The 15046-nt window shown below is 41.4% G+C and overlaps 1 long non-coding RNA gene across 4 annotated transcripts in view; it reads right to left on the bottom strand.

Annotated features, from left to right (window-relative positions):
* LOC131925323 (uncharacterized) overlaps nt 1-10888 on the bottom strand; it is a 36611-nt gene extending 25723 nt beyond the window's left edge. For 3 of the 4 annotated variants that reach the window (XR_009383220.1, XR_009383217.1, XR_009383218.1), the window contains exons 1-2: nt 10270-10888; nt 8087-8178 (exon numbers count right to left, since the gene is read on the bottom strand). This is a non-coding gene — a long non-coding RNA (uncharacterized LOC131925323). Of the gene's footprint in view, nt 1-7509; nt 7919-8086; nt 8179-10269 lie in introns of those variants that run through there. The other variant, XR_009383219.1, reaches the window with a different exon arrangement.
* Nucleotides 10889-15046: the final 4158 nt, after the last annotated feature.

Here is a 15046-nt window from a genome sequence, read left to right as displayed (position 1 = left end):
AATAAATCAAATATGTTGACCACAGGTCTATGAGATACATGGGGACCCTATGAGATACACAAAGACCTTAGGTTGCTCTCCAGAAGTAATGTCAAAAAGATCTGGGGATAGTGGCATGTGCTTGTAATCCCAGTGCTATAGCAAAGGGGTTAAGCAGAACTCTAAGACTTCCAGCTTTTTAGTGAGCTCCAGCTCAGTAATGGACCCAGTCTCAAAAACCAAGATCAGGCATCTCCTGACATTTCTGATATCCTGGAGTCTCTATTGCAATTTAGGCTTCATCTTTGTGTCTTCCCATAATGGTCTCTCAGGGCCTCGTTACAGGGACTCCAATACAGCCACAGATCCCCTGGTTGGTTTGAATGAAAAATGTCCCCCATAGGCTTATTTATTTGAACATTTGTTTGGGGAGGTTATGGAATTTTGAAGACACAGAGTCTTGCTAGATGAAGTATGTCTATTATATCACAGTGAAAAAATAGTAACTCTGTTAATTTGAAAGAGAATGACCCTTGTAGGCTCATATGTTTGAGTACTTGGTCTCCAGTTAATGAAACTGTTGGGAAAGGATTAGGAGGTGTGGCCTTGTTGGAGAAGGTGTGTCACTGTGAGCAAATTTTGCGGTTTCAAAAGACTCCCACCATTAATAGCGTATTCTCTCTCTGCCTCCTACTTGTGGATCAAGATGTGAACTCTTAGCTGCTCTTGCCAATATGCCTTTGCTCCACCATCACTGGTGCTAATCCCCTGGCCTGTAGGCCAAATTAAACACTTTCTTTTTATAAGTCGCCTTGGTCATCATGTTTTGCACAGCCATAGAAAAGTAACTAACACAGAAATTGATACCAGGAGATATGGGTTCCTTATGCTGAAGAACCTGACCATACTGGTTTTTTGAGGAATGTCCTTGAGCTTATGGGACCAGGAAGTGGAATGTGGTAGCTTGAGTGAAAATTTTTCTTATGGGTTCATGTATTTGAACACTTACAGATGTTTTCCAGTTAAGGCTCCATTTGTGGAGGAAATACACAACTGTTTGCAGGCTTTCAGTGTTTATAAGCCTCTCCTAATTTTCTGTTTCCTCTATGATTTCCATGTGTCATTGGAGGTGTGATCTCTCAGCTGCTGGCTCTGTCCTCTGCTGCCAGCCTTCTTCACCGTTACAGACTCTCCCTCTGGAATCACAAACCAAAATAAACTCTTTCTTCCATAAGTTGCATCTGGTCATGCTGTTTTATCATAGCATAGAAAAGTAACTAACAAAGTATCTATTTTCTGAAACCATGAAGCAGGATTCTAAAACCTGTCACTCTTGAATCTTCTGTGCCTGCAAAACCAGTACCATGTGGATGGTGCTGCGGAGTTCTGTTGCTGGGTTAAGACATAGCCTGCCTCATTTGGATCACAGCTGTGTTCACTTCTGTGTGTTGGCCCTGGTGCAACCTTCCTAGGCAATTGCCTTTGGGAAGCAGGGAGCCCTTTTACTTGAGGCTTTCTTTCTTCAAATGAAAACATGTCTTCACAAGATACAGTTTTGAGGGTGGCCTTCTGCCCTCAGGAAATTTTTTCTATTGTCCCAGTGTGGCACAGGTGTCTCTTCAGTGGTGCTGATTTCCTTAACTTATTAAGGTTTCTTTCTCATCCCAAATATCATCCTAAATGTGCAGTTGCTTTCTCAGCCTAGCATCTCAGGCTGGATGCTCTTCTGCCTTGAGATGCTAAAGACTTAGTCCAGTATATTTAAACTCATCTTCAATCAAGTTTTCAGGATATGTGCAGAATGAAGCAAGAACCCTGACCATCTCACACAAATGGCACCTACCCTTTTCTCAGTCTTTGCTTTCTTCCAAATCCTCACAATCTGGCTCCCACTGTCTGCCTTTCTCTCAGCATTCTTGTCTTCCAAGCTCTCACTAGAAGGACCCATTAAGCTCTGCTTACAGAACACTAGGGACTTTCATAGTCCCCAATTCCAAATTCTTTTAATAGTCCAGTCACAAAACAGTTCCAAGGGCCTAAGAACCATGTGATAAGGTTGATCACAGAAACAGTTTCACCTCTCCATACCATTTTCTGTCTTAGTTTCTTTATCTGTGGTAATGATTAAGTGCTCTGATGAAATCAACTTAAGGAAAAAAGAGTGTGTTTTGACTTATATTTCAAGGGCATAGTCCATCAAAGCAGCAGAATCCTGAGGCAGGTGGTCCCATCATGCCCACAATCAATGAGCCAGTGTTGATCGGTGTGTGTTCTATATCGATTCATTCCTGGTCTAAGTCGAGCCATTGGTTTGAAGCATCTTACAGGGACTATTCATTGTTCTGTTTAAAAATAAGATTTATTTATTTTATGTGAGGAGGTGTTTGGCCTGCATGTATGTATATGCACCATGTGCCTGCCTGGTGCTCATTTAGAAGGTTGGATTCCCTAGAACTGGAATTATGTATGGTTATGAGAGACCATTAGGGTGCTGGGAGATAAAATTAGTTCCTCCACAAAACAGCAAGGGCCATCTTAAACACTGAGCCATCTCTATATCTCTATATAATTGAACCTTTTTTCTGTTACATTGTTTTTCTGCTGATCTGTTGCATTCTACATGGAATCTACTCACTCCTATGCAGCTTTCTCTTGTTGGATAATTGTCCTTATGATACCACCCCAAGAGTCTGAGATGATCTCATCATAGAGGACATGGCAAAAACTATTCCACCAGTCTCAGAGGGCCTACTTGAATTTCTATCCTTCTCTGAATTGGTTAAGCTTTCATGTAGAAGATATTGAACAACCGAAGGGATCAAGAGCCTGAATAATACACAAGTGACCGATGTTCAAATCACCTGTACTACAAGGTGTACATCAATTCAGTCATTCCAGGAAGCCAAGTCACACTTCTGCCTCATTGTTCCATCATGGTCCAAGTGTAATCAAATCCTCATGAGCTCCACACCTGTGGCCAGGGCTTGATCAAAGTTCAACAGCGTCTCTTGTTTTTCCTCCATCCACCATCTTCTCCAGTTCAGGAATAACCCCAGAAAGTCAAGTGTGGTCCCCTGACGGATCATATGAGATGCTTTACTTCTGCCTAGCTCACTTCCCTGCCCTCATGCCAACCGCCTGTCAGTGTGACTTGAAGCCTTCCCTTGGTCTCTCTTTTTTATCTCAATGCTTTCTCCTGCCCCTGCCTTCCTTTGAGTCTCTGCCAAGCTCAAGGGCTGGTGGCCAACTCCCTTGCTACAGAGATTTATGACTAAATAGATTGTTTGTTCTTAGTTACATGGTCTTTACTTATTTCCAAAGTTCTTAGCAATAAAGAATAAAGGGCAATCTCACTAATTAAGAATAATGAGCATATGGGTGTGAAGGAGGAGGAAGTTCTGAGAAGGGCAAAGAAGAAAAGGTTAGTCTGATTTAGTACAAAGGTTAAATAAAGAAAAATTTTAGTTGTAATTTTTTGAAACACCAAGTTACTTTTCTTCAGGTGCATTGTCTCGTACTTGACAGACAACTAATACATTTTTGTTGAATGAATGGGGACACTGGGAATTGCTCTTCCTGCCTCTAATTGGTCACAACAGATCCTTAGAGCGCCTGTCATTTGATGCTTTCACCCAGTTGGTCACATGTTCTTGTGGCAGAGCTATGATTAGTAACCTTGTGGTTAATGTTTGTTCTTTCCAGTTCTCTTTGGGTGCCGAGGTGGGCTTTGACTGTTACAGGAGCTTTTATCTTTAAAAGTTACTATTCATGTAAATACATTTCTTAGGTATGGAATTCTAAAAACTTAAAAATGTTTAACTGTTACTGGAGAGATCATTTAGTGGCTAAGAGGGCATACTGCTCTTCCAGAGAACCCATGTTTGGTTCTCAACACACACACACACACACACCCACACCCCCCCCCCCACACACACACACAATCAGGGCCTTAAAACTCCTTCTGACTCCAGATCTAATGCTCTTGACTTCTTCTTCTGTTGTCCACAGGCACTGGGCTCATGTGCACAAAGCCTTAAACAGATATTCATACATATATATAATTAAAATTAATTATAAATATTTTTTATAAACGTTACTACTTTCAGCTGGGAGATCAATAACTGGGCAAAGTATTTGGTGGGCAACTGTGAGGACCTGAGTTTGAATCTTCAGAATCCACATAAAAGATGCGGGTAGTAGCATGAACCTGTAATCCCGGGGCTCATGATGGAGAGAAGGAAGCAGGAGACAGGAGAATCCCAGAAGGTAATAAGTCATTTAGTCTAGTATGCACAACAGTGAACTAGAAAAAGGTGGAAGGCAAGAATTTAGACCCGAAGTGTTCTCTGACCTCCATTCACACACTGGGGCAGACCCATGCCCACATTCCTACACATGAACACGAACACACACACACACACACACACACACACACACACACACACACGCAGGCACAAAGATAAAAAAGTTACTAATTTCTGTTAGATTCCTTGTATTCAAGAGAAAGACCCTATATATTTGCAAGGGGGAAAATGATTAATAGCATTTTGTTTCTAAGAAATTGTGCCAGTAATATTTCCAAATTGTAGAAGTTCTCATACTGAGATGTATAAGATACACAGTGTATTTCTGTAGTAAATGTTTAAAAAACCCTAATGTATATTTTAGTGATTTAAAAGAAGGCAAAAGTAGGTGCAAGTTATGACTTTACTTTAAAATCCTTGTGGTCTAATCTATGTGGTTGGATAAATACGTCTACTAGCCTCTCCTCTAAGTCATGGGTACTGGGCATGTGTGATATGTAAATTTTCACAGTGGAATTTCTTCAGTGATTTCTTTCCTCTTGTCTTCTGGTTTTCACTAAAATCAGTCATTTTGTGACAGTTTTCATACTAGCTTAACATCACTTGCCTGTATTATTGCACTCTAGAATGTCACATACTTCTAAACTGAAATTCTTCCTTTAGATGCCTTCTTTAACTTGACCAAAGCTCGGTATCAGATGTGTTTCTTTTTTCTTTTCTTTTTTCTTTCTTTCTTTCTTTCTTTCTTTTTTTTTTTTTTTTTTTTTTTTTTTTTTTTTTTTTTTTTTTTTTTGGTTTTTTCGAGACAGGGTTTCTCAGCATTGTTTTGGTGCCTGTCCTGGATCTTGTTCTGTAGACCAGGCTGGCCTCGAACTCACAGAGATCAGCCTGGCTCTGCCTCCTGAGAGCTGGGATTAAAGGAGTGCACCACCACTGTCCAGCTCAGATGTGTTTCTTATTGTTTTCCACCTCAGTTTTTGAGACAGGGCCTTTAATTGAACCTGGAGCTTACAGGTTTTGCTAGACTGGCCATACAACAAGTCCCAAGGCTCCCGCTGTCTCTGTCTCCCCAGCAGTCGGGCTACAGGCTTGGCATGGAACCAGGCTTTTCATGGGGGTGCTGGGTAAAGGGATCCATGTTCTCATGCTTGCATACAATTACCTACTGACTAAGCCATCTCCCCCGCCTAGCTCTTCTGGCTTTGGTCCATTCTGTCTGTGGTTTACTCTCAGGACACTCTCAACCTAACTCTCTCCCATAGCTTGTTCAGATGATGATTTTGTTCCTGTTTCCTGGGATCTGATTAGCCTTTGCCTCCATCAGTGGGCCGAGAGTTACAACTGCTTTTGTTCGTGATTTAGATCTATGCTCAGCGGCGAGTGGTGGTTCAATAAATTATTACTGAATTAATGGAATGAAAGTATTGCAATCATCTAATTACTTAGCTATTTTCACATCTCTTTCCTCTTTAGTCGATACTGATTCCTCAAAAGCTAGGGTTGAGCCTGACACAAACTGGACACTTGATAAATGCCCACTGTTGAAATGAACAGGCTGTGTCTGTTCGGTGTCACTATAGTGTCCCAGTAGGGAGTGTGAACTGACAAAGTGTCAGTGGACCTGATGCAGGAATTACATCAGTGGGCCAGTGAGGAATTACAAAGAAAGTGTGGCTCCATTTCTTGGAGAAAATGTATGGCCGAGTAATATTCTAATTCTGTGGGCAGTGGCGTGTACTTATGGTCATCTAAGATTGTTGACTAGTTGGTTAGCTAAGGAACTGGAGAATGTTCATTAAGATGGAGTAGAAAGGGGGCTGGGGAAGTGGCTCCCAGTGCAAAGTGCTTGTTATGCAGAACGTGCGGGTCTGAGTGTGAATCCCCACACCCATGTACAAAGTTGGGCATAGTGGCATATGCCTAGTGTTGAGGAGACAGGCAATCGCTGGGGTTCCCCAGACAGCCAGTCCAGCCGAATCAGTGAGCTCTAGGTTCAATGAGACTCTCCAAAAATAGGGTAGGGAGCTGGAGAATACATTCTATCCCATGTTGATCTTGCCTTCCCGGGTTTGCTTTCTAGATTTCAGTATTTCATTTAGAATGAAGATTTTAGCATAAAAGCTTTCTAAAATTTCTAACCTTAACATTCACTGTGCCATTTTAAATGAGACAGGATGCAACATTTGACTTTTTTTATTATTGATCTTACTCATTCTTGCAGGTTTTTATTCATTATTCTAAATACACCTCAAAAAGATTATTGAGAGCACAGAATGTGGTTTAACTGAAATAAGGCAAATCAAGCTGAAACACGACAAAATTCTATACATAGTAGGCTATAAATGACTTAATTGATACAGTGCTTGCTGCACAAGGATGATGTCTGAGTTTGGGTCCCCAGCATGCATGTATAAAGCTGGCATGGTGGCACATGCTTGTAATCTTAGTGCTGGGGAGACAGAGACATGAGGATCCCTGGTGCTCCCTGGACAGCTAGTCTCGGTTTAGTGAGAGGCTCAGCTCTTGGACTTACTGAAAGATTTACAACACGCCCCCACGGTCAGGCGTGTTCGCATATCCCTGGCGGACACTTCCGCCTAGCCAGGCCCAGGTCAGGATAGCCATTTCCGGGTCAGGGCATCTCGCGTGACCAAGATGCGTGACGTTTCACTAGCCACGTAAGCGCGCAACGTGGCCATGTGATCTACGCGCTTGCGTGTAGTAGTGACGCTGATCTGTCCACGCCCAGCCTTTAAAATCAGGCGCCATGTTCCCGATTCTTTCTTCTCCACACACGTGTTTCCCACAGGCCTGTTCACTCTCTGTCCCTTTACCTTTAATAAAACTCTTTGTTAGCGGATTCTGTCGTGTTTCGTGGCATTTCCTTGCAGGGTAAGAACACAACGCAGCCGAAAAACTAACACTTACTGTCTGCCTTCTTTGAGAATTTGTTACTCTGGCTGTCAATCTGCCTTTTTCCTCTAAGAAGAGATGATGGTGGTATCTGCATCATATCATTATATTTTCATAAAAATTATAAGCATTAATCAGAACAGAAGAGGGCATGAAGGAGACTCGGTTCCCCTCCTGGTACTGTTGCACACAGTGGGTACATTAGTTTCTTCTTTCAGTACTGCAACTAAGCATCATCGGACAAAGGCAATGCAGGAAGGTCTGTTTGGGCTCACCACCGTTCAAGGACACAGTCTATCATGGTGGGATGGCACTGTGGCAGGGGGGTGAGGCAGCTGGTTACATCGCATCTACAGTCAAGAAGCACAGAGAGATGCATGCTGGTAGCCAGCCGACTTCCTTCTTCCCATGCGGTTTAGGACCCAGCCCATGGTGCTGCCCACTGTCAGGGTAGGCCTTTCCACTTCAGTTCACCTAATCCGTCCCCCTCCCCCCACAGCTGTGTTCCCATGGTGATGCTAAATCCCGTCAAGTTGACAGTATTAACCATCACAGTAGGTGCTTAATCAATGCAAGGCCCTCACCTTCCACAGCACTCCATAAGCTTTGTGAAGTAAATGACTCCTTTTCTCCTCTGGAAATAACCATACTTCACATAAACAGCGGTTTTCAGAGTGGGAGCTTAATAGAGGCTCATGGTTGGAGTGAATAACTGCTCAATGCTGAGAAGCAAAACAGAATTGAAGAATGCTTTCTTTGGGTCAGGGAGTTAGGTTAGATGAGGAATAAGCCAATAAAATGCAAATGCCTTTACTGAAGACGGGTGACCTCAGGAGCAGGATGAAATGCACCCAGAGTTGTGCTCTCAAGATTGACTGAAAAACTATTACCTCTTAAAATGCTTCTCTTCTGGCTCCTCTCTCAAGGCAGCAGAGCTGTAAAAGTGTGGTGCATTATTTTCTGGTAAGCCACAATGGAAATGCTGTGGAATTGCACAGAAGAACGTTAAGGATTCATCATAGTTTATTCCATTACAATAAACACCTAGAGAGCCATAATGGTGTGTCATCTATTATGTAGTACCATCGACCTTTTTAGATGTTACACAGTCTCCAGAGGCTTGCTAATGGCAGAGAGGTTATACACTCTTTACACAATCATGTTTAACCGTGTCTGAAAGAGTGGGATCTTCTAGGGTACATAAGTGCTTTGGTTCTATTTGTGTCTTGTGTGTGTGTGTGTGTGTGTGTGTGTGTATTGTATATACATATTCATAAGGGTGTATGCACATGTGTGAACGAATATACATGTGGAAGCTAAAGGCCAATATGCAGTGTCTCCCTTGATTGTCCGTTTCCTTGTTTTGAGACAGGATCTCTCACTAAACCTGGAATTTGGCCAGGCTAGGCTGGTCATACAACCTCCAGAGGTCTTCTGGCCTCTGCCACTTTAGTGTCGGGGTTACAGATGGGCATTGCTGCACCCGGCTTTTCCACGGTGTTGGATTCTGAAGTCAGGTTCTCATACCTGTCCGACATAAGCTGAGTACCCAACCCCAGTGATCTGGTTCTGTCTTCTCTAAGAGAATTATCAAAAGTACAGCAGAAGGACTCAGGAGTCCTCTTTTTCAGGATAGATGACAATCTATAAATAATCTTTGCTTGAATTCAGTTTTTAAGACATTGTCAAGCTCATGTATGATAGCATGTGTACGCACTCATCTAGACTGAGACTTTCAAATTAACAAACCAAACAAAACATAAGGTGGAAAATGGCTATGTAAGTTGCAAAAATCACTATTAACTTCCCTGTTAAGTTTTACCTTGTTTTGCTTAAACTGGATCATGAGCCAAATTCATTGCTTAGCTACTCATAGAAAATAAGCATGCACATATTGAAAAGGGGTAGATAAGAAACCTTAAATGGGGGGAGAGACTGGGAAGAGAAGAAGGAGAGGACACTTTGACTGGGATATAAACACAAAACAAAAGGTAAACAATAACAACAAAGAAACCTTAAATGATTCTTATAGTGAGTCTAAAGTGAACATGTTATTTCATTTATGTGACTGTAGTGACTTCCTCTTCTCGCCAGCCCCATCTTCTTAATTCCTCTTCATTATTTAGTTTTATTCATTTTCTCTCTGCCACCATTAAATCACCCTTTTGTCCCTTTCTCTGAGTTTGATACACTTCTTAATTGACAAAGGGATAACAGAATTTTTTTTAAAAAAACAACACAGCAGGGCTGAAGAGATGAGTCAATAAAGTGCTTGCTGCATAGAACCAGGACCTGAGTTTGATCCCTGGAACTCATGTGAAAAAAGCCAGGCATGTTGGCAGTAGTGGCATGACTGGACAATGGTGGTATGGTTGTTATAAGGATAACCAACAGCTTACTGCTTGGCTTTGAGGGCTCTTCCACACAGGAGGTAATTCATATTTTCTACTATAAACCTTTTCAAAAGCCTGTGGCTTTGGAGATCTTAGGTCTGAGGGACTTACTAAATGGATATGACATACTTATCAAAATAAATTGCAGTACTTTTAACTGAGAGTGTTCACCTGTGAAATGGAAAATGCTAACTAATCCAAGACAAACTTGAAGGTGCATGAGATGCTTATCTCATACCATTTGTGTGTGATTGATTCACTAAGTAACACTTGTTAGTAACTATAGCCATTTCCCACAGCTTATAGCAGGGCATGGTGGAACCAGATTCTGACCACATGTATATAGACCTAGAGTTTTGAGCATTCTTAGTCCTGTGTAGAAGAGAGGAAATAAAGTCCTGAAGGCAGCACCCATCTTTCTCTGCTGCTGACTGCCTGTGTGCATTTTGCTCATCTTTGACTCCATGTAGGCTTTATTCCAGAAATTAGCTAATCACAACACATATTTCATAAGACTACAGCTGGAATTCAATGCAATGCATGCAAGCATATAGAGGAGAGACTGAATGCTTGTTAGTAGTCTTGGAGTGAATTAAAGTGACTTGGGCAATAATAGAACACTAGAAGAGTTTCCCTTGATAACGGGATAATTTTGTCTTAGACGCATCTTTAGGAGATACCTGGCCAATCAGCGAAGGAGAGAGACCACTTCTCACTTTAACTTCTTGCTATCCACACAAATTGAAACACATCACAGGTGCTTGAAAATCCCCTTCCATATCCAGATATCTTTAGCTTTACAAAAGAGGAAATAGTGTTTTGTCAGGTCATAAATATAAAGACTAGTTTGGCAAGGGTCAGCAGGTGTATTAATTGATTGGATGAATACAACATATTTAGCTTAAAAAGTCCAATGGACATGGTGGAAGGGGAGCAGTTCAGGGAGCCCGGGCTGAAGTTCAAGGTGGGGTCTCACTGCAGGGAGCAATTGGTGGAACAAAGACAAAGACCACCAGTGTCTCTAGTTCTTCCAGAGTCATTAAGAGCTCAGGCAAGTGACAGTTTCCTCCCTTGGGGGTTCCAGCAGGGTGTTTTCTCATTAAAGCTGAAGGAAGGGCACTCAGTGGAGGGAAGGTTTTATGGAAGTCTTCAATTAAATCTCAGTGGCTTACAACAATGTATTTAATTTCTCTTCCTAGAGCCGAGTAAAGAATGACACCCCAGAGTGCCACAAGCATTGTACGAGAGGAGGAGCCCGTGAAATAAACTGAAAAATGGGGAAAGTGTGTCAGAACAGATATCAACTTCACTCACATTTTAAAGTTTTTCAGATTGGCTCTATTCTCATCTAGAATTCACAGTTAATCCCAGAGAAAGCTGAAGAACGTGCTGAGAGAAAAAATACTTACAAGACATTTCATACTTGTCATGATGAACATATGGCAGTGTTTGTAGCTATGACTCTCTAGCTCCAATAGTTTTTCACTTAAGACCATGTTCCCTGCATCACTGTTGTGTCTGATGTTCTGATCCACACCTTAGGGGAATTCTATTTGTTTGTATCTTCCATGGAGTTTTGTACTAACGGTTCACTAGAGAAACATCCTGTCCCCATATAGGTCCACGTTAGCCAAATACACCTGAATATCTCCCTTTTGTGTCTGCCCTTTGCCCAGACCTTTTCCATAGTGAAGCTTCCTGTCCTTCTGATACTGAAGGGCCAATGTAGAATGTGAAAAATGTCCTAGTATGTGATGGGTACTGTAGAGCATAATTGAAGTATGGTATCTGCTAGAGACGGAAAAATGTTTTAATATTTTCTTTATTAGGATTTATGAGAATAACTTCGAAACTGGAGATCACAGCCAAACATAACTGCCAATGGACAATGTATCCCCTTTCCATTTATTTCTCATCTTCTTTCTTACTTTGTTCTCACAGTTCTTCATAAAATGCCATATATTAGTTGGCATTGTTTTTCTTAGAGATTTTGAATTTTATTTTTCTATGATAGAGAAGGCTAGGTATATCAGAACATACTTGTTATCGCAGCTCCTCCAGAGTCTGAGGCAGGAGGATTGCAAGTTTTGGACTGGCCTGGCTATCTAATAGAAGCACATCGTAGAAATTAAATAAATATACGTGAAAAAAGTTGATTAAACAAAGCGCTGTTAGCAACCTGTTTTTGGTTTTGCGCTACATTAGATGATGGATGAGCTTGCACACACATAGAAAAAGATATTGTACTCCTAAATTGTTGTTCTATTGCAATTTTGTATGGGAATAAAAGAGATTAGGTTCAGAAAATTAGATGTTGAGTGGATCAACATATAATCAAACTGATAACATATAAATCAATGATACAGTCTCATCTGAAGACTCAAGATAATTGTGCTTAAAAATGAGTCTTACATAATTCCTGTGACAATTTAGTCCCCCTCCATGGTCAGTGCCTAATACCTATGCGGAGTGGTCACTGAACATGGGTCCCAGTGCTTGCATATAAAATTACATGGGTGGGCCAGTGAAGTGGCTCAGCAGGTAACAGTGTGAACTGCACATGCCTAACAGCCTGAGTTCCATTCTTAGACCTACAGAGAAAGGAGAAAATCAGCTCTTCAAGAAAGCTGACCTCCAGACATGTACTGTGGCATGTACACACATGTGTGTGCCCACCCACACATAAATAGTAAGTGAAATAGTTTTTAAATCCCACATGAATGTATTTTACATCCTGTTTGAGGACTGAAATAAAAGTATGTAGAAATAATATAAAACAATATATTTTCTGAAACTTGTGAACAAATATAGTTATACCTCATGTTTTAAAAAAAGTAATTACATGGTTACAGAGTATCATTATACATTTGTCCCTCTGTTTACATTGGGGAGCAATTTCAGGTCCCCATGCAATACCCAAATCCAGGACCCTTGAATTGCCTTATATAACATGACGTTGTATTTGGGTGTAACCTGCATATATTGTCCCATATGCTCTAAATTGTCTAGATTATTTGTAATACTCAATCCAATGTAAATGTTGTGCAAAAATTGTTACATTATGTTGCTTATACATCTGGTGAAGATATAATGTTTTTGGCCATTTGACGCCTTCAGTTTCTTTCTTCAGTGTGTTAGAGTTAAGACTTTAAAAAAATGAAGTTAACAGCCCCTGAGTTTGATGTATAAATGTTTGGATTTGTAATATCCTTGTACTGGCTGGTTTTTGCCAACTTGACATAAACCTAGCTGTATCTGGGAAGAAGGAATCTTAATTGAGAAAATGCACCTGAGATTTGCCTGTAGGAAAGTCTGTGGGGTATTATATTAATGATTGGTATGTAAATGCCCATCCCACTGTAGCAGCGCTACCCCTGGCAAGTGGTCCTGAGTGTATGTGAGCAATCAAATGGGAGCAAGCCAGTAAAGAGTGCTCTTCCATGGTCTCTGCTTCAGCTCCTGGCTTCAGGTTCCTGCCTTAGATTCCTGTCCTGACTTCCTTCTGTGATGGCCTGTGATGTGGAAATGTAAACCAAATAAATCTGTGGCTCCCCATTGCTTTTGGTCATTGTGTTATTGTGGTAATAGAAACTGCAACTAAGGTGATGGTTTCCTTTGAGAATATGGAATATCCTTCCCTGTCCCTTCTGACAAGTTTGGCTTGAAGTTTATTTTGTCAGGAGTCAGGATATCCATGCATGTCTTTGATCCGATTGCTTAGAAGACCTTCCCCCTCACATTTCCCCTTAGGTGGTGTCTATTTTTGATGGTGAGATGTGATTCTCAGGGCACGTGAAAGGATGAATCTTGTTTTCTAACAGTCTGTTAGTCTGTGACTTTACTGGAGAAGTGAAACCATTAACATTGAGAGTTACTGGACAACATTTATTAATTCCTGTTATTTTGTTGTGATGGTGCTGTTTTCTTAGAGCTCTTGGATATCTGTTCTGGGATTATGTATTTCTTGGGTGTGTTTAATCTCTTCAAATTGAAGTAATCCTTTAAATATCCACTGTAGAGCTGGTTTTGTAGGCAAAATTTCCTTAAATCTGGTTTTATAATAGACATTTTTCCTCCTTCAACTATGACTCATAGCTTCACTTGGATATAGTAGTTTGGGCTGGCATTTGTAGACTTTTAGACATTGTAGAAATCATTCTTGATCCTTCTGGCTTTCAGAGCCTCCATTGAGAAGCTATGTGTTGCCGGGCGGTGGTGGCACACGCCTTTAATCCCAGCACTCGGGAGGCAGAGCCAGGCGGATCTCTGTGAGTTCGAGGCCAGCCTGGACAACTAAGTGAGTTCCAGGAAAGGCGCAAAGCTACACAGAGAAATCCTGTCTCAAAAAACCGAAAAAAAAAAAGGAAAAAAAGGAGAAGCTATGTGTTATTGTGATGAACCTGCTTTTGTACACAGAGAAACCCTGTCTCAAAAAACCGAAAAAAAAGGAAAAAAAAAGAGAAGCTATGTGTTATTGTGATGAACCTGCTTTTGTACAAGACTGGGTCTTTTTCTCCTTCCTCTTTGAATATTCTTTCTTTATTCTGTTCATTTAACATTTTAATTATTCTGTTATATAAGGAGTTTCTTTCTGGTCCTGTCTCTTTGGTGTTCTCTATGCCTCTTTTTTTCATTTTATTTTATTTTATTTTATTTTATTTTATTTTATTTTATTTTATTTTATTTTATTTTATTTTATTTTACAATACAACTCAGTTCTACATATCAGCCATGGATTCCCTTGTTCTCCCCCCGCCCGCCCACCTTACCTTCCCCCCAGCCCACTCCCCATTCCCACCTCCTCCAGGGCAAAGCCTCCCCTGAGGACTGACATCAACCTGGTGGACTCAGTCCAGGCAGGCCCAGTCCCCTCCTCCCAGGCCGAGCCAAGTGACCCTGCATAAGCCCCAGGTTTCAAACAGCCAACTCATGCAATGAGCACAGGACCGGTCCCACTGCCTGGATGCCTCCCAAACAGATCAAGCCAGTCAACTGTCTCACCCATTCAGAGGGCCTGATCTAGTTGGTGGCCCCTCAGCCATTGGTTCATAGTTTATGTGGTTCTATTCCTTTGGCTATTTGTCCCTGTGCTTTATCCAACCTTGGTCTCAACAATTCTCGCTCATATAAACCCTCGTCTTTCTCACTAATTGGAATCCCGGAGCTCCACTCGGGGCCTAGCCATGGATCTCTGCATCCAGTTTCCTCAGTCATTGGATGGGGTTTCTATCACGACAGTTAGGGTGTTTGGCCATCCCATCAGCAGAGTAGGTCAGTTCGGGCTGTCTCTTGACCATTGCCAGCAGTCTATTGTGGGGATATCTTTGTGGATTTCTGTGGGCCTTTCTAGCACTTTGCTTCTTCCTATTCTCATGTGGTCTTCATTTACCATGGTCTCCTATTCCTTGTTCTCCTCTCTCTGTTCTTGAAATGGATGAGATCTACATGAACAGCCTG

Source organism: Peromyscus eremicus, chromosome 15, assembly GCF_949786415.1.
Source record: "Peromyscus eremicus chromosome 15, PerEre_H2_v1, whole genome shotgun sequence".
Classification (NCBI taxonomy): Eukaryota; Metazoa; Chordata; class Mammalia; order Rodentia; family Cricetidae; genus Peromyscus; species Peromyscus eremicus.
Note: the sequence above shows the minus strand (reverse complement) of the source record. Positions and strands in the feature narration are given on the sequence as shown.